Genomic DNA, 22,107 nt, shown 5'->3' on the forward strand with positions numbered 1-22,107 from the left:
TGCGGGGTGCTTCGGTGTGCGGAGCTGGTTTGCGCCAGCCTGCACCAGCCAGCTCTCAGGTATGCAGAAATTTGTGTGAATCAGTGTGATACCACTGGTAGTTTGAAATCAGTCCTTGTGGCTTGGTTATACCCAAAATCCACAAACGCCACAAGCAGTGACAGTCTTCAGAGCAGAAACATGGAAAAAGAAAAGGTGATAGCTTCCAGTGGCACAATGGAATACTATTCAGACATAAAAAAGGTGAGGCCTGTCATTTGCAACAACATGGGTGAAGCTGCAGAACATGAGGTTTCAGAAAATAAGCTAAGCACAGAAAAGCAGTGCTGCCTCATTTATCCATGGAAACCTGAAAAGTGGATCTCATAGAAGCTGGGAAACCCTGATAGCAGAGGCTGAGGCAGATAGGAGGGAGGGAGGGATGGTGTTATAGTTAAGAGGTTTCACCAGGGGAAACAATACAATACAGGATACTTAATTATAAGATGATGTTATAATAGTCACCCAAAGAGTCATATACAAAGAGAGTGTGGGAAATCTGTCCACACACTAAAGACCGAAGAATCTAGCAGAGGGCTTGGATCCTGCAATAATGTCCCGCATGAGGCCAGCTGAAGACCTAGAGCCTATAACAATGCCCCCCATGAGTCCAACTGGAGGCCAAGGGTCCACAACAATGCCTCATGCAGGCCTGTTTCACAGATCTGCGCTAGGAAGGCCCAAAGGTAGAAGCTAGAAAGTCTGTGCCAGCGGGATGAAGGATCTGTGCTAGCAGGCTGAGGGATCTGCACTGGAACCAGGGAGCAACACTCAAAGCAAGAACCAGAGCTCCCCTGAAAAGTACCACAGCCGTCCTCAGTGACAGTGAAGTCCTGAGCTCCTCCAGCGATGAGAACAATCACACTCCTCTTAGCAAAGCCAACGAGACAAACTTCTCCAAGAAGCAGTGCACCATCTTCCCCTCCAGAGCCAGAAAGCGATGCTCAAAGCAAGGACCAGAGCTCCGCTAAAATGAACCATAGCCATTCCTAGGGACACCAAGGTCCTGAGCTCCTTCAACAATGACAACAGCCAAGTTCATCAAGAAAGCCAGCAAGACAAGGTCCTCCAAGAGAACCAACAGCAACTCCAGGAAAACCAACAGCACCAACAGCTCCCAACAGCTTCTAAACTTCTTCCTCTCCAGTTCAGGCTCTTATGCTGCCAGCAACAATCCTCAGGTGGGCCCCCTACACCCAGCACCGCGCTGGTTCAGTTCAGCTGGGTGTTACAAGATGACCACCAACTGTCAGTCCACCACAGATGGGAAGAGGTTAATAAGTGGGTACAATGTTACAGGAACACAGGAAAACATGGGTGAAGGGAGTTAACAGTGCGTTCCGAAAACCTAGACGTGATGATCCTAAATGTTTGCACCACAAAGAAATTATGAACATTGACGCTGATAGACACGCTGATCACCCTGTAATGTGATCATTACACATCTATCCAAATATCCTAGTGCACAATTTATTGCCTCAATACCAAAGAAGCCGTGTGGCTTCCTGTGTGCCTTCTGTCACATTCTGCTGGTGAAGTAAATCACCCAGACCAACCAGGACTCTAGGACAGACGTCAGGCTCCACTTGGGAGCGGGAGGAGGGGGTGGAGGGGGGACACATGGCAGCTGCCACCTACGCATCATGGAAGGACCCACAACTGCCAAGAGCCCCTGGCCGCGCAGCTGGAGAGGCCAGTCCTACCCTGCGCTGCCTCTGCCGGGGTGTCTGCCTGCTTCTCTGGGTTATCATTAGGAGAGAGAAAGATGACTGTCATGCGGTCATTCATAATTCAGCGCCGTCTAGACCGAAGGCTGCGCTGCGGTTGTGTTTCCTGCGCATGCGCTGACTCGCAGGACCCTCTAATTCATAATTCAAGCCAGGCCCTTTGCGGAGTGGAGGGGAGCACTGTGCGCTGTCAGTGATGGGCCCGGCGTCCGGCTCGCGCGATCACCAGCTCTGAGAAATGTGTTCGCGTGAGACAGGAGACTGCGGGTGTGAACTGAGGCAGGCTACCCAGTGGTGAGCATGGTGGGGGTGCGGCAGGACCGAGGCGGGGGGGATGCAGCCCAAAACCCCCCACGGGGTTAGGCAGGTTATAAATAGACACAGAAAGTAAAACTGAAAGGAAAAGTCTCTTGCTCTTCTGTTTCAGATCGTGTGGGGGGGGGGGAGGGCCTTCACAATGAGCTACATCCTCAGTAGCCTTTTTTTATTTTTAATTTTTGAGACAGGGGCTCACTAAATCCCTAAGTGGCCCAGCCTAGGTTTGAATTCTAGATCCTCCTGCCTCATCCTCCCTGAGTGCTGGGATTACAGGCATGCACAGCTGCGTCCAGCTCTAGATGGTTTCTTCATTCCCAATGTCATGTAGCCCACTGAGGCCCCCTTTGTGGAGTGGGTAAAAAGCCCAGACTCGGGCACAGATTGCCTGTCCAAATTCCCGCTGATCTTGAGCAAGTTAGCTGATCGATCTATGCCTCAGTTTCAACAGCAGTGAGAGCTGTTAAACAAGATTCACGTCTTGGGGTTGTTGGAAGGATTAAAATGTTCTTTTGTTTGTTTTTGGTTTTTTTCCCCCAGTACCGGGAACCGAACTCATGATCTTGTGCTTGCCAGGCAGGCGCTGTGCCACTGAGCTAAATTCCCAGCCTCAAAAATGTTAATGTGTTATATCCATCGCTGGTCACAGTGCCTGGCACACAGAAACTCCCAGCAGAAAAGCAGTTGTCATCCTCTGCACTGGTCTGCATCTGGCTCCTGCCGAGCAGAGCCTGGTTCTAAGGTATCTGTCCCTGGAGGCTCCTAAGTATTGGTTGGAATAAACTGAGCCCTGGGCGCTCTTGGGACACTTAAAGGGGACCCCCTCCTCCAGGACAAAAGCCCCAGAAGGTGGAAGGTAGATGAACAGAACAAGGGGACATGGAGACTTCAGTCTCAGCCAGGGAGGGGTGACTTGGCTTGAGGGTAGTGGGTCACCCTCTGCACAAAGTCAGGCTCCTTCTCCTTCCACATCCCTAGGAAACCCCACCCCGGGCCGCCCTAACTCTGCCTGCCTTGTCCCCTGAGGGGGGGGGTCCCTTCTGTGAGGGCCAGCTCTGACCCCCCCTCAAAAGCCACACCTGTGCCAATCCACACAAGAAGACAAAAAATTAACAGCACACCTTGTATTTGTCTCTCCAAGTCAAGGGGTTAGAAGTTCTCCTTGAAATTTCAAGTTCTCCCTGTCTCTGGCCTCAAATTTCAAAATACACCCAGATGAAGACTTTATAAGCAAACCAAGTTATATGCCAAGCACTTACATTCCTAAACTGACAGAGCCATTTCACTTGCAAAGCGTGCTTCAAGGGTAAGTATTCCACATGCCTCAAATTTTCCTCAGATTTCCGACAGGAGTACTGGCCAGCACTCACCTGTAATCCCAGCACCCTGGGAGGCTGAGGCAGGAGATGGTAAGTTTAACCCCAGCCTGGGCAATTTAGTGACTTTGTCTCAAAATAAAATAAAATAAAATAAAGTAGAATAGAATAAAATAAAATAAGGTAGAATAGAATAAAATAAAATAAAATAAAATAAAAGGGACGGGGTGTAGCCCAGTGGTGGAACACTTGCCTAGCATGCATGGTTCAATTCCCAGCATTACTTTTTAAAAAAAAAAAAAGTGAAAGAAAGAAAGAAAAGGATTTTGGAGCACTCTAGAATTCCAAGACAGTTTCCTAGCTGGGCTGACCCTGGGTGGCAGCACAGCCCCCGAGAGCCACCCCAGAGGAGAAGAGGCCATAAACAGCTGGCGCCACCTCTGCAGAGCCGAGCTCCTGGGAGGCCAAACATCTGGGCAGCTGTAAGGCCCCAGCCCCTCTGCTCCAGACAGATGCTGACATCCTCTCTCTGAAGGCCGCCTGGGAAACACCAGCTGCCTCCTGGGGAGATCACACCCTGTGAAGCCCCGCCAGGTCGGGGATCCTCTGGGTCTGGTTGCCCACAGCCCCGGAGGCCACGAAGCCCAACACCAAGGCAGGCGCAGGCTCAGGGCGACAGCTTGCTCTCCACCTCAGGCATGGCGCCTTCCTCCTGGGTCCTCACGCGGTGGGGCGGCGGACCAGACAAGCAGCCTCTTCCTAAGGTGCTGAGCTCATGAGAGCTCTGCCCTTGTGGCCTCAGCACCCCAAAGGCCCCAGCACCTGAATTTCGGTGGGCTCCGCCATGCAGACCACAGCACTGTGCGAACGGAAATAGCGATGATCCAGTAGTAACCCATGTGGGGTCAGCACGGGAGCCGCTGTGACCCGCAGGTACAGAGTCCGGAGCGCCTCATCACGGGCTCCCATCCCGGCTCTCCTACTCATCTGCTGGGCCCTTGGGAAGTTGTTTATGTTCCCTCTCTAACCTCGCCATGCTCATCTGTAAATCCTAGGGCTTTCTAGGAGGATTAAATCAAAAAGGGCTCAATCCACAGCTTGACTTGGTTATCCCCAGGGCTTGGCACCCCGGGACCCATCTCTGAGGTGTCTCCAGGTACGGTCCAGGCTGCTCCGTCCGACAGACACTGGGGAAAGTCACAGTCCTCCCGCTGGCCTCTTGCTGCCCTGCCTGGAGCCCCGTATCCCCCAATTTCCAAGCCATTTCAGTCTCCTTGCGCCTTCCAACCCCTGCCGGCCAGGCCCCCAGAGACAGATCTCCAGCACCCCAAGCCCTCGGTGAGGGAAGGCAGAGAAGTAAGGAGACGAAGATTTGGGCTAATCCCAAGCCAAACGAGGGGCTAATTCCCGCTGTAAACGTCTGTCAGCTGCTAGTTAACAGCTCCTCCCGGCCTGGGCTGGGGGCGGAGGCGCCTCTGCATGCCCGAGCGGTGGGGCCGTACCTAGGGTGTTGTTTTTCTCCCCGTCCTTGTTTTTTCTTTTTTGGAATGTGAATATAAACTTTATGGAGGGGCCTGGTCTCTGTTCACGCCGGGTGCTAATAACCCGCAGCTGAAGGCCGGGTGCAGGGTGTGGGGTGCAGGGTGTGGGGTGTGGGGTGTGGGGTGTGGGGTGCTGGGCCAGAGGCTCCGAGAACCAGGCGGGGCAGGGAGAGGACCAGAGAAAGGGCAGGCAGGATATTTAATATTGAATTTGCTTTTTTTTTTCTTTTAATGTGGAAACTTAGGCACAAACCAGCCCCTGTGTTTAAGTCATTAAAACATCTTTAAGCATTTTCTGGTTTGAGTTGCTCTGCAGCCGTCCTGGTTCCTGGAATGTATTTTATTTTTCTTTTAAATTGGTGAGAGCAGGAGGAGAAGCGGGTGGCGGGGGGGATTCGTTTCCAACGGATTTTTCTTTTTCTCGGGGCTGGGTGGAGAAGAGGGCGGAGGGGAAAACAGGGCTGCTTGTGTCTGATTGTTAATCCCTAGGAATCCCCAGGAATCCTGGCTGACACGGCACCCGTTCTCCACCCTCCTCAGTCTACGGGAAGCGTCACCCTGGGGCAGCCAGGACTGACCAATCGGGCGAGGCACAGCAGCCAGCGCACCATGGGACCAGGGGCTCCCCTAACCTCCACCCTTGAAGCCAAATCTCACCCACCTCCCTCAGCATCAGGCTGTATCTGCCAGGGCCGCGTGATATGCAAGGCAGGGACAGTGACTAATGCAGCCACCCGGGATCTGGGGACAGGATGCCTGCTGCCCCTTGGTCCCAAGTAAGGGCTCGGTGCCAGCTTCCTGGATCTCAGGACTAAGTACCCTAATAAACCAACAGCAATGCCTGAAAGCTTAAAGGATGAGCCTGGGATCCGGATTCAGGGTCACGAGATCTGAGTCAGGACTCCAAAGAGGCACAGCCAGAACCTGCGCAGCATTTCCTCACAGGAGCTGTGCTTCTGATGGAGACGCCCAGGCTGGAAGCAGGGCTGGGACCGCTGGTTCCGCGGCTTGACAGTGAGTCCAACTCCGCCAGCGGACTGGCATCCTCAGGATGGAGCCCCGCCCGGGCATGCAGCGGTGTCCAGTAGGTGCGGGTTTGGGATGACCCCACAGAACTGACCAACACCAGCTCCGCTGTGCAATCTGGTTTTACGTCAAATATGGGAAACGCCCACCCTCCCCTGGGAAGGGAAGAAGGAGCTGCTTCCAGAAAAGGTTTTCACAAGGTTACAGGTAGGCCTGTTCCAAGGGGCCAGGGTTGGGGTGACAGGGTGAGGGGTGACGGAAGCACCAGGGATGTACTCTGCCGGGGGGACGATGGAAAGAGCCTTCTTAAAGTCACCCATCTCCTGTGGGGGATGAGAGGAGTTGGCTGCAGATGGCAGGGTCCCCGGCTGAGAGACTCCGGGGAGCCAGGTGCTACCTGGCACAAGGCTCAGGGAAGGCCTGGGGGCAAGGAGGGGACCCGAGAGGCCCTGTGGCACTGTGCCGGGGCAGAAGGGCCAAGTGGGTTCCTGGAAGCTGGTATCTCACTGCTTGAAGATCCCAATTCCAATCCCAACTGTGCTGTGACTGGAACCTGGCTTTTCATCTCTGGACTTCCCTCTGCAGAGCCTCCTGGTCCAGCCAGGCCTGGTGTCATAGGCCTGTAATCCCGGCACCCAGGAGGCTGAGACAGGAGGATCAAGACTTGGCCAGCCTGGGATACACATAGTGAATTCAAGCCCAGCCTGCAGTACATGGCGTGACCCTGTCAAAAAGAAGACAGAGTGAGAGAGCGAGAGATAGAATGAAAATCTTTCCCTCTGGTGGGAGATTTACCTTCACAACACCTCCGGGGCTTGGGCGCAAGGGTGAGACCTTGCATCTGCGGGCAGGCTGCACCGGAGCGCCATCTATACACACACGTGTCTCCAGGCAGGTGCTTCCCAGGACCAGGGTCCCCATGTACCCTCAGCCATCCCAGCAGGCACTCAGGTGTCCTCTAGCACTCCGGAGGCACAAACAGCTCTGCCTTGGGGACATAGGTCCACCCTGCACACATCGGGCCCTGGCAGTCATTTGGCTCTGAAAATTGGTGCCACATGAACAGCTGAGAGCTGGGAAGGCCGGCGCCCCTGTGGGTCAGCATCTGTCAGTCCCCATTAAGATATGCAAAGCAGAGACACCCGTGCAGCCGGTCCCCTCTCCAACCGCGGTAATTGATGTCAACTGTTTGATTTTGATAATTGCTACTGTCTGGGGAGGTGGCACCCAGGCTGGGTGGGAAGGAGCCCACAGCTCGCCCCTAGGGCTTCCTGGACTCTGCGCTGTCCGCCCACTGCTCTGGGCCTCAGCCGGGGCTCTGCAGTTCCCCCTTGTCCCTCCCTTTCTTGAAGTTCAGGGAGAAAGGAGAGGAGCAGCAGGTTGGCCCCTCTCCCACGACACAGATGCATCTTAGGGACCCGAGGGCTGAGGCCTGCAGATTCCCCACCCCACACCTCCTACCCCCTCACTCACAGTCGTAGTCACCTCTGCAGCCGTGACTTCCGCTGGTCCTCACCACAGCCCGAGTGAGTTCCATTAACTTCTACTCTACAGATAAGGAACCGAGGGGCGGAGGGGCACGTGCCCCCTGTCATGTACCAGTGACAGCAGTGCCAGGCACAGCTGGAACGTGGCTCCTCCAAGCCCCTCCTCCCAGCCACCCTGAGGAACGGCCAGGACCCTGAGGGCACTGCGAGGTGGGGCGCTCAGGAACAGCTGGGCTGTCAGGCATTTCTGCAGCCCATGGAAGAAAAGCCATGGCCCAGCTCCGGGCTTCTAAAGCAGGAATCTGAATTCAGGCTGGACAAATCTTTATTAAGGGACTGCACTCTGCACGACAGGGCGCCTAGCCCCATTCCTGACCTCTACCACCCGACGCCGGGGCCACGTTTATGCACCCCCTTCTCAGTTGTGATAACCACAAATACCCCCAGGAATCACCACATGTCCTGGGGTGAGCGGGACACAGTCACCTGCAGTGAGAATCCCTGTCCTACTGTGTCGCCGTGGGAGACAGATGTCCAAGGCCTGGAGAGCGAGCTGGGTCCAACACAGTCAGATAGGTCTACATCATCTGCCACGTGTAAGGAAGATGCTAAGCCAGCTGTGGTGGCGAACACCTGTAATCCCAGCGCTCGGGAGGCTGAGGCAGGAGGATCACAGAGAGTTCAAGGCCAGCCTGGGCTACACAGAGAGACCCTGGAATCTAGCTGAGCTGCATATTAGCACATCCGGGTGACTCCCACAGATGGGCGGGAGAAGAGTGTGCCCCACCCACTGTATAGTCCACATGAAGAGCTCTTTCGAATCCATCAGCTCAGACCACAAGGGAGGCACTCAGCCGAGTTCAGGTCAAGGCGAGTCAGTACCAGTCCCAGATCCTGAAGCTGGCTCTGGTATCTCTGCATCAATTTCATCCATCAGGTTCAAAACAACAGTGCCGCACAGTGATCGCTAAATTGCCCAGATTGGGCTTGAGCTTGCAATCCGCCTGCCTCAGCCTACCAGAGTACTGGGATGACAGGAATGGGCCACCATGCCAGGTTCTTTTGCCCTTTCTTTTCTTTTTTTTTTTTTTTTTTTTTTTTTTTGGAATCGAACTCACAATCTTGCACTTGCCAGGCAGGCTTGGTGCCGCTGAGCTAAACCCCCATCCCCTCCTTTGCCCTTTCTTATACAGCAGTATTTTATTTAATTATCTACTGATCTGATTATACAGAGTGGAGTAAAAGAACAATTTCATTCTTTTCTAACCACTATCATTATTTTGTTGTTATTTATTACCATGGTAATCATTGGGGGCTATGTTTTTTGTTTTTGTTTTGCTGTGTTTTTCAAAGTTTCACATTTATTAAAGATAGAAAAAAACAGGCTCTGCAGGGGAAGTTTAGGCCAACAGTAGGAAAAAGGGAGAGAAAAATATACTCTACAGTGTAGGGTGGGCTACTGTGAAGAGACATGATAGCTTGTTTGCCGTTTGTTTGCTTGTTTATTTGTTTTTGAGGCAGAGTCTCACTGTGTAGTTCAGGCTGGCCTTGAACTCACTATGTAGCCCAGGCTAGCCTCAAACTTGTGGTGATCCTCCTGCCTCAGCCTCCTCTGTGCTGGGATTACAGACATGCGCCTCCACACCCAGCCCATTTCAGGGCTGTTAAAAATGAGCTCCTGGAGGTGATTTAAATGTTAGATGCCCACTGGTGCAGACAGGATATGCCCATTCTAGAATGCCCTAGAGAGCCGGGTGTGGTGGCTCACTCCTGTAATCCCGGTACTTGGGAGGCTGAGGCAGGAGGGGATCGTTGTGAGTTCAAGCCAACTTGGGCTACAAAGTAAGCTCAAGGTCATCCTGAACTGTATGGGGAGACCCTGTCTGAAAAATAAAATAAAATACAATGAAATAAACCAGAATGCCCTAGAGGTCACCACTGCCAAGACCTTGTGGCTGACCCCAGGCCTGGCACCTTCCTCTCCCAAAGCAGGCAGACCACCCAGCGGGCACTGTGGGCCAGCGCTTCCCTCCCCCAGCACTCCTAGATCCCTTCCTCAGCAGCTCCATCTGTCTGCATGGCTCTCTTACCCGTCCAGCTGCAGCTATGATGGTGCAGGACCCTCTGAGGAGCCATGGAGACCTCAGCAGGTCAACAGAGCACACAGCTCCCAGCAGGACCTGGGAAAGCATCCGCTCAGCGCTCAGCACACTGCGGAAACTGAGGCTCACGGGGAAGTAGCACGCCTCCTAGGGTCCTGAGCTAGTTGCTGGTCAGGGAGAGCTAGGGCCCAGCATTCTCAGCCTCTGGGCTTTTCACGACCTCGACGGGGCTGATCAAGGCAAGGGGGTGGCAGCACTAGGGCCCCTCTGTGACTCTGCATAGCCAGATCCTGGGGCTGCAGAAACAAGGAAGTCAGGGGCACCGCCTTCAAAAGAAAACAACTCAGGCTTACAGGCATGGTGGTGCACACCTATAATCCCAGTCCTCAGGGAGGCTGAGGCAGGAGGATTGCAAATTGCCTGGTCTGGGCAACTTAGCAAGATCTTGTCTCAAACGAACGATAATAAATGGCCTGGAGCCGGGCATGGTGGCACAAACCTGTAATCCCAGCACTAGGGAGGCTGAGGCAGGAGGATCATTTGTGAGTTCGAGACCATCCTGGGCTACAAAGTGAGCTCAAGGCCAGCCTGAACTGCATATCGAGACCCTGTCTCAAAAAGACAAATAAATAAATAAATAAATAAATAAATAAATAAATAAATAAATAAATAAATGGCCTGGGGATTCAGCTCAGTGCAAAGGCCCTGGGTTCAACCTTCAGTACTGAAGGGAAAAACGTAAAGAAACAGGGCTTTAGAAGCCATGTCAAGGGCCAGGGATATAGCTCAGCAGCACAAGCGCGTGCCTGGCAAGCGCAAGGTCCTGAGTTCGATTCCTAGTATAAAAAAAAAAAAAAGCAGCAGCAGCCGTGTCAAATGCAGCTCAAAACATTAAATCCCTCACAGCAGGCTGGGGGCTACTGTCAGAGGGGTGGAGAAGAGGATGCTACTCAGGTGCCAGTGCCCCTCGAAGCCTGTGGGCTTCACACCAGGCCTGGGCCCCCTGGCTGTGCCCCAGCCCCTTGCCAAGGCCCCAGGTCCAGCACTGTGTCATTGCCTGCCTATCCCCGGTTCAGTGCCGGGGACCTGAGCTCGATGACCTCCCTCTTCTGCTCTACCCCCTTCTTCCCTTGTGCTTCCTTCCCTTCCTCCTCCTCTTCTCTGCCCCCTCCTTCTCTCTCTCTCTCTCTCTCTCTCTCTCTCTCTCTCTCTCTCTCTTGTTCCCCAGGTTACCCTGGACGCAGGGCCAGGTAGGGGACAGAATTCTCCAGAGATGGGGTTCAGGGATAGCACGGGCGCTGGGCTTTCCCTGGGGAGCTGAGCTTCGTGCAGAGGCAGCCGCAGGCCCAGAGTGGAGCAAGGGTCACCGCACGGCCAGGCCGTGCCCTTCTTTTCCAGAAAAGGGCACCGCTGGGCCCCTTCGAGGGAGCAGCCTCGGCCCCCACCCCCCGTGAGTTCCACTTCCAGGAAGCCCCCTCTTCCCACCGCCACCTGGTGCTGCTCCCATTTGCCAGCCCCAGGTCCATTAATAGCATCCATTTTATTTGCTCCAGCCTGGCTCCCGCCCCGCTCCCCGGGGCCCCCATCCAGAATGCCAGGCCCTGCTTCCTTTCTTCTGGAACACAAGGACTCCCTCCCCTGGCACCGGGGGAGCTGGCAGGATAATAACCTGCGAGAGGAAAAACTCCTCTCCCTGCCTTCTCATCTTCTGCCTCACCAAATTAGAAAAGGCATCAGAAACCCCTGGGCGGACTGCGTGGGATGTCACACCATTAACCCCGGCTGCCCCCACGGGTCGAAGATTGCAGCCCCCTCTGCCCTTCCCAGCCCCCGCTCCAGGCAGACTGGGACCCACCCCCGGCTGTTCCACCCCTGCCGAGCCATCCTCCTTCTCCTCCTCCTCCTCCCCAGCCCCACGCAGGCCCCCGATGTCCCTGGATTCCTAGATTAGCCAGGGAGCCCTGGGCTCCCATCTAATCCCTGAGCCCAGGCAGGGAATTTGCATCCTCTTCCTGCTTTCAGAGCAGGCTCAGGTGCTGCTCCACTGTCCTCTCAGCAAGGAGTGGTGGAGCCTCCGCCTTCCCTGGCTGCGCCGGGCACTGGGGATCAGGCAGTGAGCAGAACACCCTCATGAGGCTCGCAGGCCCCCTGTTCCGGGAGGCTGTCCCTCCTGCCTGCGGCTGGACCACTGGTCTGGCCCGCACTCTCTGAGCATCCACTGCAGCAGGGTTCTCGTCTGGCCCAGCTCTGGGCCGCTGGCACCCAGCCCAGGGCAGGGCAATGAGACATCTGAGCTGCATGGTCACCAACACCAAGTGCTACGCCTGCTGTGGTCAGTCCTAGTGTTAAGAGGAAACTGAGCCCCAGAGGCTAAGGGACTCACCCAACACTTCCAACCAGAAGAGCTCTAATGGCCAGGAAGGGAGGATATGGTGGTGTACACACACCCGTAGTCCCAGCACTCTGGAAGACTGAGACAAGAAGCCTATAAATTCAAGCTCCCACGCCCCAAAGGTAGAAAGTCCTCCCTCCCCCGCCCACACCTGTCCCTGCAGCTGCGACCTCCGTCTTGCACATTTCTCTGGCTCCTCCATGTAGACCAAGCATGCAGGCAGCTCCTGGCCCTGCATGGCGTCTCACCGAGCCCATACCATGCTGCCTGCCCTCACCTGGAAATTAGACCAGCATTCCCAGCGGCCGGCCTAGGAGTCCTTCTAGGCCTAGTTCTGCCTGGGCAAAGAGACCTCTCCCCCTCTAAGTTTCGCCTGTCAGGTATTTTGTCCCAGTGACCAGAAACTAAGTAATATAAGTACTACTCCTGGGTCAGGAACAGGTCTATGCCACCCATGGCCACACCCAGCTTGGCACAGCCTGGCCCTGTCTCTATCGTCCAGGGCGGGGCCCTAGTAACTGGCGAGGCAATGTTGGTCAGAAGTCAGGTCCAGCCATGCTGTGCCTGGCCGCGCTGCCCAGGCTGAGTCTGCACCTTCTCAGAGCCCTGGCCTACTTGTGTCCTTCAGGGCTGCACTCGGTCTCTGAGCTGCTTTTCACTGTCAAACTGGAACTCTGACTACAAACTATGGAAGCAAACCTTCAGCTTGTATGCTGGACGGTAACAAGGGGACAGGGTCTGCGCTGCGGCCGGAGGGGACACCACATCTTTATCGAGGGACTCTGGGCCTCCAGAGATCTTCCCATGGAATCTGGGAGTGGGGAGCCGGGAACAGGAATAATACAGAGCCCCTGCTCTGTTCCCAGTGTTCTTTCTTTTTCTCTTTCTTTTTCTTTCTTTCTTTCTTTCTTTTTTTCTTTCCTTCTTTCTTTCTGTGATAGGGTCTCACTACATGTAGCCCAGGTTGGCCTTGAACTCTCAGTGATCCCCCTGCCTCAGCCTCCCTGTGGTGAGCGTTCAGACACCCATTTTACAGATATGGAAGCGGAGGCTGCGTCCTTGGGACACCCAGCATGTGAATATCTCCAGGGAGGGGCAGGCGGGTCTGACTTCAAAGGAGGCCCCTGCCCAGGGCACACCACTGCCTCTCCGCTGCCCTAGGCTGCACGTACCCACCCTGTGTCCTGAACCCCCACAGTGCTCAAGGCACCCAGATGGCCAGAGGGCCAGGGAGGGTGAGTACGGGCGCTCACGCTGCCCACACTGTACCTGTATGTGGACAGATCGCCCACTACGGAGAGCCACATGGGGGGGGCAGACAAATGTACAAGTGAGTTGGGGGCTGGGGAACCAGAGGGACGGAAGAGAAAGGCCAGAGGGAGGGAGCTCGCAAGCAGAAAAACCAGGGTGACAATGACAATAATAATAACACAGAGAACACAAACCTTGCCTTTCTTTTTTTTTTTTTTTTCCATGCTGAATGTTAGCCGGCGGAGCAGGGCTGCAGGGATTAATCTCTTAAAAAATAAGTGCGGCGCAGGAGACAGGCAGTGATTAAGGCTTTAACTGATCAGCCCGCATCTGACAGTGAACCAGCTATTATCTTAACGGAATCAAACGAACATTCAAAGCCTGCTCAGCCCCAAACATGAAAGGAGACGTCAGCGGCTGGCAGCTGGCAGCCGCAGGGGGAGTCGGAGGGGAGCGAGATGGAGCGGGAGGGGGAGGGGGCGTCAGGGCGAGGAGAGGGGAGAGGAGGAAGACGGGGGAGTGGGAGGGGCTGCTGGGGTCGACAGAGGCTCGGCGGCCCCACTTACACACACGCACACGCATGCACACATGTGTGTGCACACACGGCGCCCCAGGTCCCGCCCCCTGCTCAGAAACCTTCTATTAAAAAAAAAAAAAAAAACTTCTATGGCTCCCATTACATGCCCCTGCTCCCCTGGAAAACTCACCGCCTGGGGGCTGGGACAGGCTCTGCCCCTGTCTCTCCTCTATGGCCCAAAGGATGCAGGGGAAACGCAGGAAATGGCCTTTAAATGAATAAAGGAAGAAGGAGAAGGGAAAAGAACCAAGGTGAAGAAGAGTGAGAAAATGCTTCTGCCGGGCCTTTAGGCCACGCTTCCATCCATGTATCCCTCCCGACAGCCCAGCGGTGACCGTCCCCGGGACCTTCGTCACAGCACTGCTGCAGGTGCCGCGCACAAAAGAGGTGGACCTGGGGTTGGGACACAGGCCTCTGCGAGTCCAGGCAGGCGCATGGAGAGCTGAGCAGAGGAAACCAGCGAGAGCACAGGGCCTGGGCTCTCTTGTTCCCTGATTCTCCACATTAACCAAAGGTGTCACCTGCCCACCCACTCTTCCACAGCGGGGGTTCAGGGAGCCACCGCCCTTGGCCCTAAACCCTGGGCCTGCCATGGTTAAGCTCTCGGTAAAGGAGGGACCGAGGGGCGGGGCGTCCTGGCGGGTCTACCTGATCTGTGGCGGCACCACCCCACTTCTATGGAGCTCTGAGCACCACAGGTGGCCTGGGGTGGGACCTCCTCAGGGTCAGAAGCCTGGGTGCAGGGCACTGCGCACAGGACAGTTCATTTGCTAACATGGCACCGACACTCTAATGCTACTTCCCTGCTCTATCCAATGGCACCATCCCTTGCTTGAGGGGACAGCTGTTTCTCAAAGAAAGACACACAGCTCTCCCACTCTCATCTTGGTCAGACAGTTTTATACACACAAGTACAAACAGGCTGTCTCAGAGATGGACACAGTCTCACATGCATGGTTCCTCTGTCTGTCTGTCTGTCTCTCTGTCTCTCTCTGTCTCTCTCTCTCTCTCTCTGTCTCACACACACACACACACACACACACACACACACACATGCAGTCAGTACCAGGGCCCTACGTCTGCCACCCTCAGCCTGAAGCCTGGTTTGGGCCATGGCCAAATTCCCAGCGCTCCTCCTATCAGGTGGGCGACCCCGGGCAGCATAAGTGCATCTGCAAGATGGGCAGCCCTGGGCTTCCCGGCTGTGTGAGTGTCACGCCCCCCAGGAGGAAGGAGAGGGCACCAGGGCCGAAGACACCTGGCAGCCTTAACAAGTGGAGAGGCAGGAGGCAGGGGCCCTGCAGCCTGGACCGCGCCCTGTGTCACAGCCTCCTACACCTCCTCTGTCTCAAAGACACCCGCTTGCAACTGCCCGGGACTCTCCTGGTGAGAGATGGTCAGGGGCTCCCCTAGGCCTGCCAGGATCAAGTCCGAGCAACTCCAGGATGGGTTCTGGCTCTCTGCCTTGGTTCCTGTTGCCCCCAGAACCACCTTGCCCCCCAACAAAGCTGCTGTCATCCTGGGCCTGAGCAAGACATGCACATCTTCCTGCCTTGCACTGCTGTCACTGGTGCTATCACCCAGAGACTTCTGTCCCTCCTCCCCCACCCCGCCCAGGCCCTTCTCCCTGGGGATGGTGACGTTCACTCTCCGCTGGGTACCAATAATGTGCCCAGCACGCTGTGGTTGCCTTGTAGGCAATCAGTCACTTACTCCTCACTCCCACCTGGTGAGCTGCACTTCTCAGGAAAGAAACTGAGGCAGAAGAGGCTAAGCAACTTGCGAAGGCCACAAGGACATATCCAGGCAGCAGCGGCACTGAGACCCCGCAACAGAGCTCAGCCCCGGAAGTGAGGCTCTAACCGTTAGGCCACGATGTCCTTCAAGGGCCCCCTCCTTCCTAGAAGGCTTCACCGCCCCAGCCCCACGTCCAGTCCCTGTCCCCCGGCTTCCACAAGTGCACATTACCTGCCCTCCTCATGCGCTCCCTCATTATGCAAGCCCTTGAATTAGCACTCTGATCTCTGTGTGTGTTAATTTTATCTCATGACCTAGATTATTTATTATCAGGGGTACAGACCGTGTTTGCCATGAGGCGCCCCCACCACCCCCAGGCCCCATTTCTAGCACAGTGGTGGGCGTGTGGGTTAGAAATAAAACATGTGCTGGCTGAAGTGGAAGCGCTTACTATGCACTAGGCACCATGCTTCCCATAGGCTGGGGCCTTCACTCCTCAGAGATGGGAACTGATAGAAAACAACCAGACAGAGTCATTTCTGTGTTCAAGGTCACAGGCTGTGGCGGCTTAAAGGTGACTACAGATTTTGTCATTGCTCCGCTGGGAGGTGGAGTTTATTTTCCTTCTCTTTTAGTCTTTAACCAGTCAAATGCTACAGACAGGGACCTGCATGCTCCTGGGCCTAAGTGTTAAGAAGGCCTGGGAGTTCCACACGAGCCTCTGGGTGGCTCCAAGCTGCTGTGGAAGGAGCACAAAGCCCACATGGACACAGACCTCCTGGGCTGCCTGGCACCTGGATCAGCCCTGCAAACGGCTCCAGCCCAGCCCCATCTGACTGCAGCTATGGAGCGGCCACGAGAAGAACCGCCCAGCTGAGCCCAGCCAGCTGTCACCCAAGAGAGGTGCCATCACACTGGCTCCTAGCATCTGGGTTCCAGGGTAGTTTCTTACACAGTGACAGAAAACTAAAACCAATAGGTCCTACCATTATTCTTCTGAGAGGAGAAGGAGAGATATGAAGGTTCTGTGATGGACTCGCTCAGGATCCCACAGTTTTGTGTAGGCGAATGGGAGCCCAGGTCGGGCCCAGGTCTGCAACGCTCAGTTCTTGGGGAAAGCGAGTTGTAGCCATGGTACATCCTCAGTTAGTGATGAAGGTACAAGGTCCTCGTGGGCTGAACAGCTGATCCTCAGTGTCCAGAACTTCAGTGTCCCTTCCTGCCATGCACCATGGAGGACACAAGTGGGCAACTGTTTCCCAGAGTGCAGCAGGAGTCCAGGGCAGGAAGCTGGCTGAAGTGGGTGGCGTCTGGACACCACCTCCCCCCATTGATCTGATTTCTCACTAGAACTCCTATGTTCTGGTTGGAAAACCACACAGGTAAATATATATATGTCTCACATATAAAACACTCAGGCACCTGCCAGCCCTGACACACCAGGATTCCATGGATAAATGATGAGGACAATGGCACTGCTATGGACCCATCTCTGGGTGAGCCCTGATGAGACAGAGGGGAGGAACCTATGAAACAGAGCCACCTGCAATGCAGAGCATATCCAAGGCTGCAAAAAGTAGGGTGCTAGAGCTGGCATTGTGGACACAGAGCTGGGGAGGAAGTCGGTACTACCATCACCGTAAGAAGCCAGTGTGGCATTGAGGGTTAAGTTCACTTGCTCTGGAACACGGGTTCTAGGGCTGCTTCTGCCCTGGACCAGGGGTGGGTCTGTAGCACTATATAAGATCTTATAAAAATATATTTGTTTGTTTTTTACTGTAAAAGACACATTGAGTGCCTTTAGTTATGCTGGCCTGGCTGCTTTGATGTCCTGAGTTGATTCAAAATGTTTTCTTTTCATGATCATTTTGACTTTGGGGAAGAGCCAGAAGTCACACAGTGCCAGATCCAGTGAGTAAGGTGGGTGAGGACAGCATTATGTTGTTATGAGGCTGCCTTTCTGCCGCTCAGAAGCAGCACTTACTGGTCTTGTAAAGACCGTCATGAAAGAAGACTTCCAGAACTGCTTCAGAAAGCCACAAGAATAATGAGATGAATGTGTTCAAAGCAAGGGGGAGGCCGTGAGGGGGGATTCTTGCCAATGTGTCTTTTACTGTAACAAACGTTTTATCTAAACATACCATATTTTTTTATCGGTCCTCTAAGTCTCAGCATTCTCATATATAAAACAGAAATTGTGTCTCAGTGACCTCATAAGACCGGCAGGGAGTTCAGGAGGTCAATCGGGCCACAGCGTGACCCAGTGCCCAGCTCTCAGTGACACCAGAAAAGTGATGTCTGTGGAAGCTCTTGAGGGACATCAGTTGGTAGAAGCTCCAGGAGGCCCAGAACTGTGTCCCCCATGTGTCCCTAGGTAGAGGCACATCTGGCCTAGGAATTGGGGGAAATCAGGTAGCAGGAATAGGGCAGAGCCCAGATAGATGGATCTTGGGCTGCCTCACAGCGCCATAGCAGGACTGCACAGCAGGAATCCAGCTATAGCCAGGCTTCCCTAGAGAGAGAAGTGACACCTGTCTGCAATGGAGACAGCTGGGGCTGGAAAGAGCTCACCACGCCACCCAGAGAATGTCATAAGATTGCTGGGAGGAAAAAAAAAATGCAAAACCTGGGCATGGTGGCACACACCTGTAATCCGCGCACTCAGGAGGCTGAGGCAGGAGGATCGCTGCGAGTTTGAGACCAGCCTGGGCTACAAAGTGAGCTCAAGGCCAGCCTGAACTGCATAGCGAAACCCTGTCTCAAAAAGATTCTAAAAAGAAAAAGAAAAAAGATTGCTGGGAGGACTGTGCCCTGAAGACGTTGAGATCGGACCTGGAAGGTGTGGTAACCTGTCACCCTGCGACGTACCAGGACAGAGTCAGCCCTGTGGCTGGTGATATCCCCCAGTGTGCAGCAAACCAGTGCAGGAATGATGTGGCAGTTTGGAGAAAGAGAAGTCAGTTCCATGCATGACACAGGACAGAGCTCTCAGATCACAGACATCGTGTGGCTTCTCAGAGACAACTCCATGGGCCATGCCGTGTCATGGCTTGGAACTAAGGTGTCCCCCCAAAATCTCACCTTCAGAAGTGGGGCCTGGTTGGAAGGGGTGGGTTCCCAGGGATGTGAGGCGGCAGGGTACGTCCTTGTTCTCTGCTCCTCCCTTTTCTCCCTGCCTCCTGGCTGCTGTGAGGGGGCAGCTGTCCCCTGCGGTCCCCTGTCTTTCTGCCCTGGAGCCAGCTGACCATGGACTGAACCTTCCGAAAGCTGTGAGCCAAAATAAACTGCTCATTCTCTAAGCTGTGAGTGTGGAGTATTTTGTCTCAGCAACCAGAAAGCCATGCTGGGATGGGTGTGCCAGGGGCAGGGAAGGCATTCAGAGAGAGGAGGCAGGAGACAGGGACAGAGTTCAGTCAGCCGTCTCGGGAGCGGTGGGAGGTGGGCAGGAGCAGGGCCGGCGCATGGCAGCCAGGCCCCGTGCAGGGCTGTGGAGAAGGTTAAGGCTCTCAGCAACATCCTCCCTCCAGGCCAGGGCAGAGGTCAGGGCAGAGGTCAGGGCAGAGGTCAGGGCGTGGAGGTGACTCAGGACTACAATGGAGCTTCCAGGTGCATCTCTCCAGGCCGTGACCACTCTGATGGCCCTGCCAGTGACCTCAGCATCCCTGGTCCCCGGAGTCAGGCGGTTACAGGTGAGATTTATCCCGGGCAGGTGTGCTCCAAGACGGTATATTATCCAGGATTATGAGCTGTAACAGGATAATCTCTCTAATGTAATTCAAGCTCTCGACATGGCTTATGGCTCCTTAATGTACCTCAGACTGAAGAATTACAGGAACACTCTCCCTCCAACTCCCATGTCCCCTCCCTCCCCTCCTTGTCAACCCCTAAATGATTTAGACAATTGCCTGCAGCCAGACCTGGGCGTTCAGTCATAATTCAGCGCAGCTTGGTAAACACGATGGGCAAACAGCTCTCCCTGCCTGCCCTAATGAGAGCCTCTCTCCTCCCGCAAACACAACCACAAGACACAGGCTGCGTGGGACAGGCCAGGACCCTCAGGGCCCTGCAGCTTGTCCCAAGATACCCTCAGACACCAAGATGTGAGCCACAAGCTTTGGCCTTGGGGTCCCCCACCCAGTACGAAATTCTCCAGGCTTCAGTCCCTAGAACCACAGAATAATCTCAGCGCCAGAGAGATTTTAGGATTCCAGGATCCAGGTGCTCTAGTATGTGAGTCAGCCATGTAAACACACACGACTCAGACAGAAGGTGCCTTCCTCCTCCTACTCAGTGCTGTTTATTGAGCACTTACTATGAACCTGGCATTTTCCTTAGTTCCCTGTTTCCTTTATTTAATGCTTCCAACATCTCTGGGTAGGTACCATTATTCCCCACTTCACTGATAAGAAAACAAAGGCTCAAGCCAGGCACTGGCTTATAGGCGTGCCTATAATCCCAGCTATTTGGGAAGCTGAGGCAGGAAGGTCACAAGTGCAAGGTCAGTATAAGCAACTTAGCAAGACCCTGTGTCAAAATTTTAAAAATTAAATTAAAAGGGCTGGGGATGTAGCTTAGCGGTAGATGCTCACCTAATGTATACAAGACCCTGGATTCTACCCCCAGCACTGCGGAAAAGAAAGGAAAAGAAAGACAGAAAGAGAAAGAAAGAGAGAAAGAAAGAAAGAAAGAAAGAAAGAAAGCACTGAAGGTCAGAAAGGCGAAGCCAAGGTCACAGATCTATCCAGTGGAAGCTGGCAGTGAACCCCAGGCAGCCCACCTCAGAGCCCGCAATGCCACCCCTGCTCTGTACCAGGCTGGGTCTCACTGAGCACACTGCAGCTCACAGCCCAGGGCTCCTCCCGCAGTCCAGGGCCTCCCTCACCACGACAGCACCACTACATTTTCCCAGGGGCCCCCGAGCTCACTGTGGGGAGCAGACTTCCACCAGCCGGCCAGAGAGAAGACCATGTGGAAGCCCCTCAGCTCCAGCTGGGCCGCCCCTTGCCCTGCCCTCTGCTGCCTGGCTGCTGTGCGCTCTATCCTGTCCTCCCCTGACCTTACCCACAGAGCCAAGGCCCAGGCTGCAGGGCCCAAGGCAGCCTGGAGAGATCACCAGGGCAGAGCAGGAGACCTGGGGCTGGGTAAAGCTCACTCTGAAACCAGCTCCAAAAATACAAGGCTATAGCCAGGCACGGTGGCACATGTCTGTAATCCTAGCACTTGGGAGGCTGAGGCAGGAAGATCTTGGTGAGTGTGAGGCCATCCAGGGCTACCCAGTGAGTTCAAGGCCACTCTGAATTAGCAACAGCCTGTCTAACAAAAACCCATTAGGCAGTTTCTGGACAGGTAATGTGATCTAGTGAGGGCCTTTTATATGCACTGCAGTGGTCTTTCCCTCATTTCTTCCTGAGCTTGGGCTAATCGCTTGGTGACTTGGTCTCACTTAGACACAGTGCTCCATACGCGCAACTGTGCACAAGCGCGTGCGCACACACATGCACACACACAAACTCGCACGCATGCAAGCACATACCCACGCGCGCCCCTCTGGCTGAGTTGGTCATCTTGGGCCTGCAAGTAACCCTCAGTAACCCTCAAGCAACCCCATCCTCTCAAGTGAGCTGTCTCTGCTCTCTGGCTCCCAATGCATCTGGTCTGAGGCTGCGCGTTCGCTCTGGATACAGTCTCTGACATCCGGGAATCCTGGCCCCGGGAGTGAACGCTGTGTGAACAGACGTCCCCGGGGTCACGCTGCCGCACGCACAGGGACTCTGGGACCCGCACCATTTGTTCGCTGGCCTGCATAATGCAAGCGACGCTTGAGTTGTGGAGCAAGCACCAGCAGGGCCAGGCGTGGCCACCTCAGTCGAGATCCGCCTCTAATTCCTGAACCTCAGTTTCCTCGTCTATAACATGGGGTGGGAAGTCCCCGCCTCTTCCAGCCTGGCATTCTGTCCGAGGATTCCCTTCCCTTCTCTGTTCGCCTGCTCCTCTCCCAAGCTTCCACCCTCGCCTTCTAGTCTTTCCTTTTCCTGGTCCACAACAAATGTTTCTCTCCCTCAGAAAGCCCTGATACCAGTTAGTCTAGGCATCGCCACAAGGGGGAGCCCTCACTGGGATACGCGAATAGGAAGGAAGCCAACTTGGGAAGGCTGGGAGCCAGACGGTCCCATGGGGCCCCACCAAGACCAGGAGACCAGGACTGAAACAGAAGGTCGGGGAGTCTGGGAGCCCTTCCTTCATGTGTTAACTCTGGTCCCTGGGTCAGACACTTTGCGGGTATCTGGTGGGGCTGTCTCATATGATCCTCTAATTCATGAAGCATGCAGGGAGGGATGGTCTATCTTCTACAGTTGGGAGAACTGAGGCTCATGTAGGGCCACACAGCCAACCCAGAGCAGGCCTGCTGATGGCTGAGTCTCCTGACTGCTGGCCCTGGCCTTACTCTGCATGTCCTGGCCTATCCCAGGGCCTCACCCAGGCTGGGCACACCAAGGACCTTAAAGACACTTCCTGGATTGATGCTTGGATGGATGGGTGGGTGGGTGGATGAATGGATGGATGGATGGATGGATGGATGGATGGATGGATGGATGG

General features: G+C 54.7%; 1 long non-coding RNA gene across 3 annotated transcripts in view; it reads right to left on the minus strand.

Moving 5' to 3' along the window:
* Positions 1–5,162: 5,162 nt before the first annotated feature.
* The window catches only part of LOC102018027, an 18,978-nt gene continuing 2,033 nt past the window's right edge, over positions 5,163–22,107 (minus strand). For all 3 annotated transcript variants that reach the window (XR_001235116.1, XR_001235115.1, XR_001235114.1), the window contains 3 exons: positions 13,904–13,981; positions 6,760–8,038; positions 5,163–6,688 (listed from right to left, as the gene is read on the minus strand). This is a non-coding gene — a long non-coding RNA (uncharacterized LOC102018027). The remainder of the gene's footprint in view (positions 6,689–6,759; positions 8,039–13,903; positions 13,982–22,107) is intronic.

Source organism: Chinchilla lanigera, unplaced genomic scaffold, assembly GCF_000276665.1.
Source record: "Chinchilla lanigera isolate Chin_1 unplaced genomic scaffold, ChiLan1.0 scaffold00036, whole genome shotgun sequence".
Lineage (NCBI taxonomy): Eukaryota > Metazoa > Chordata > Mammalia > Rodentia > Chinchillidae > Chinchilla > Chinchilla lanigera.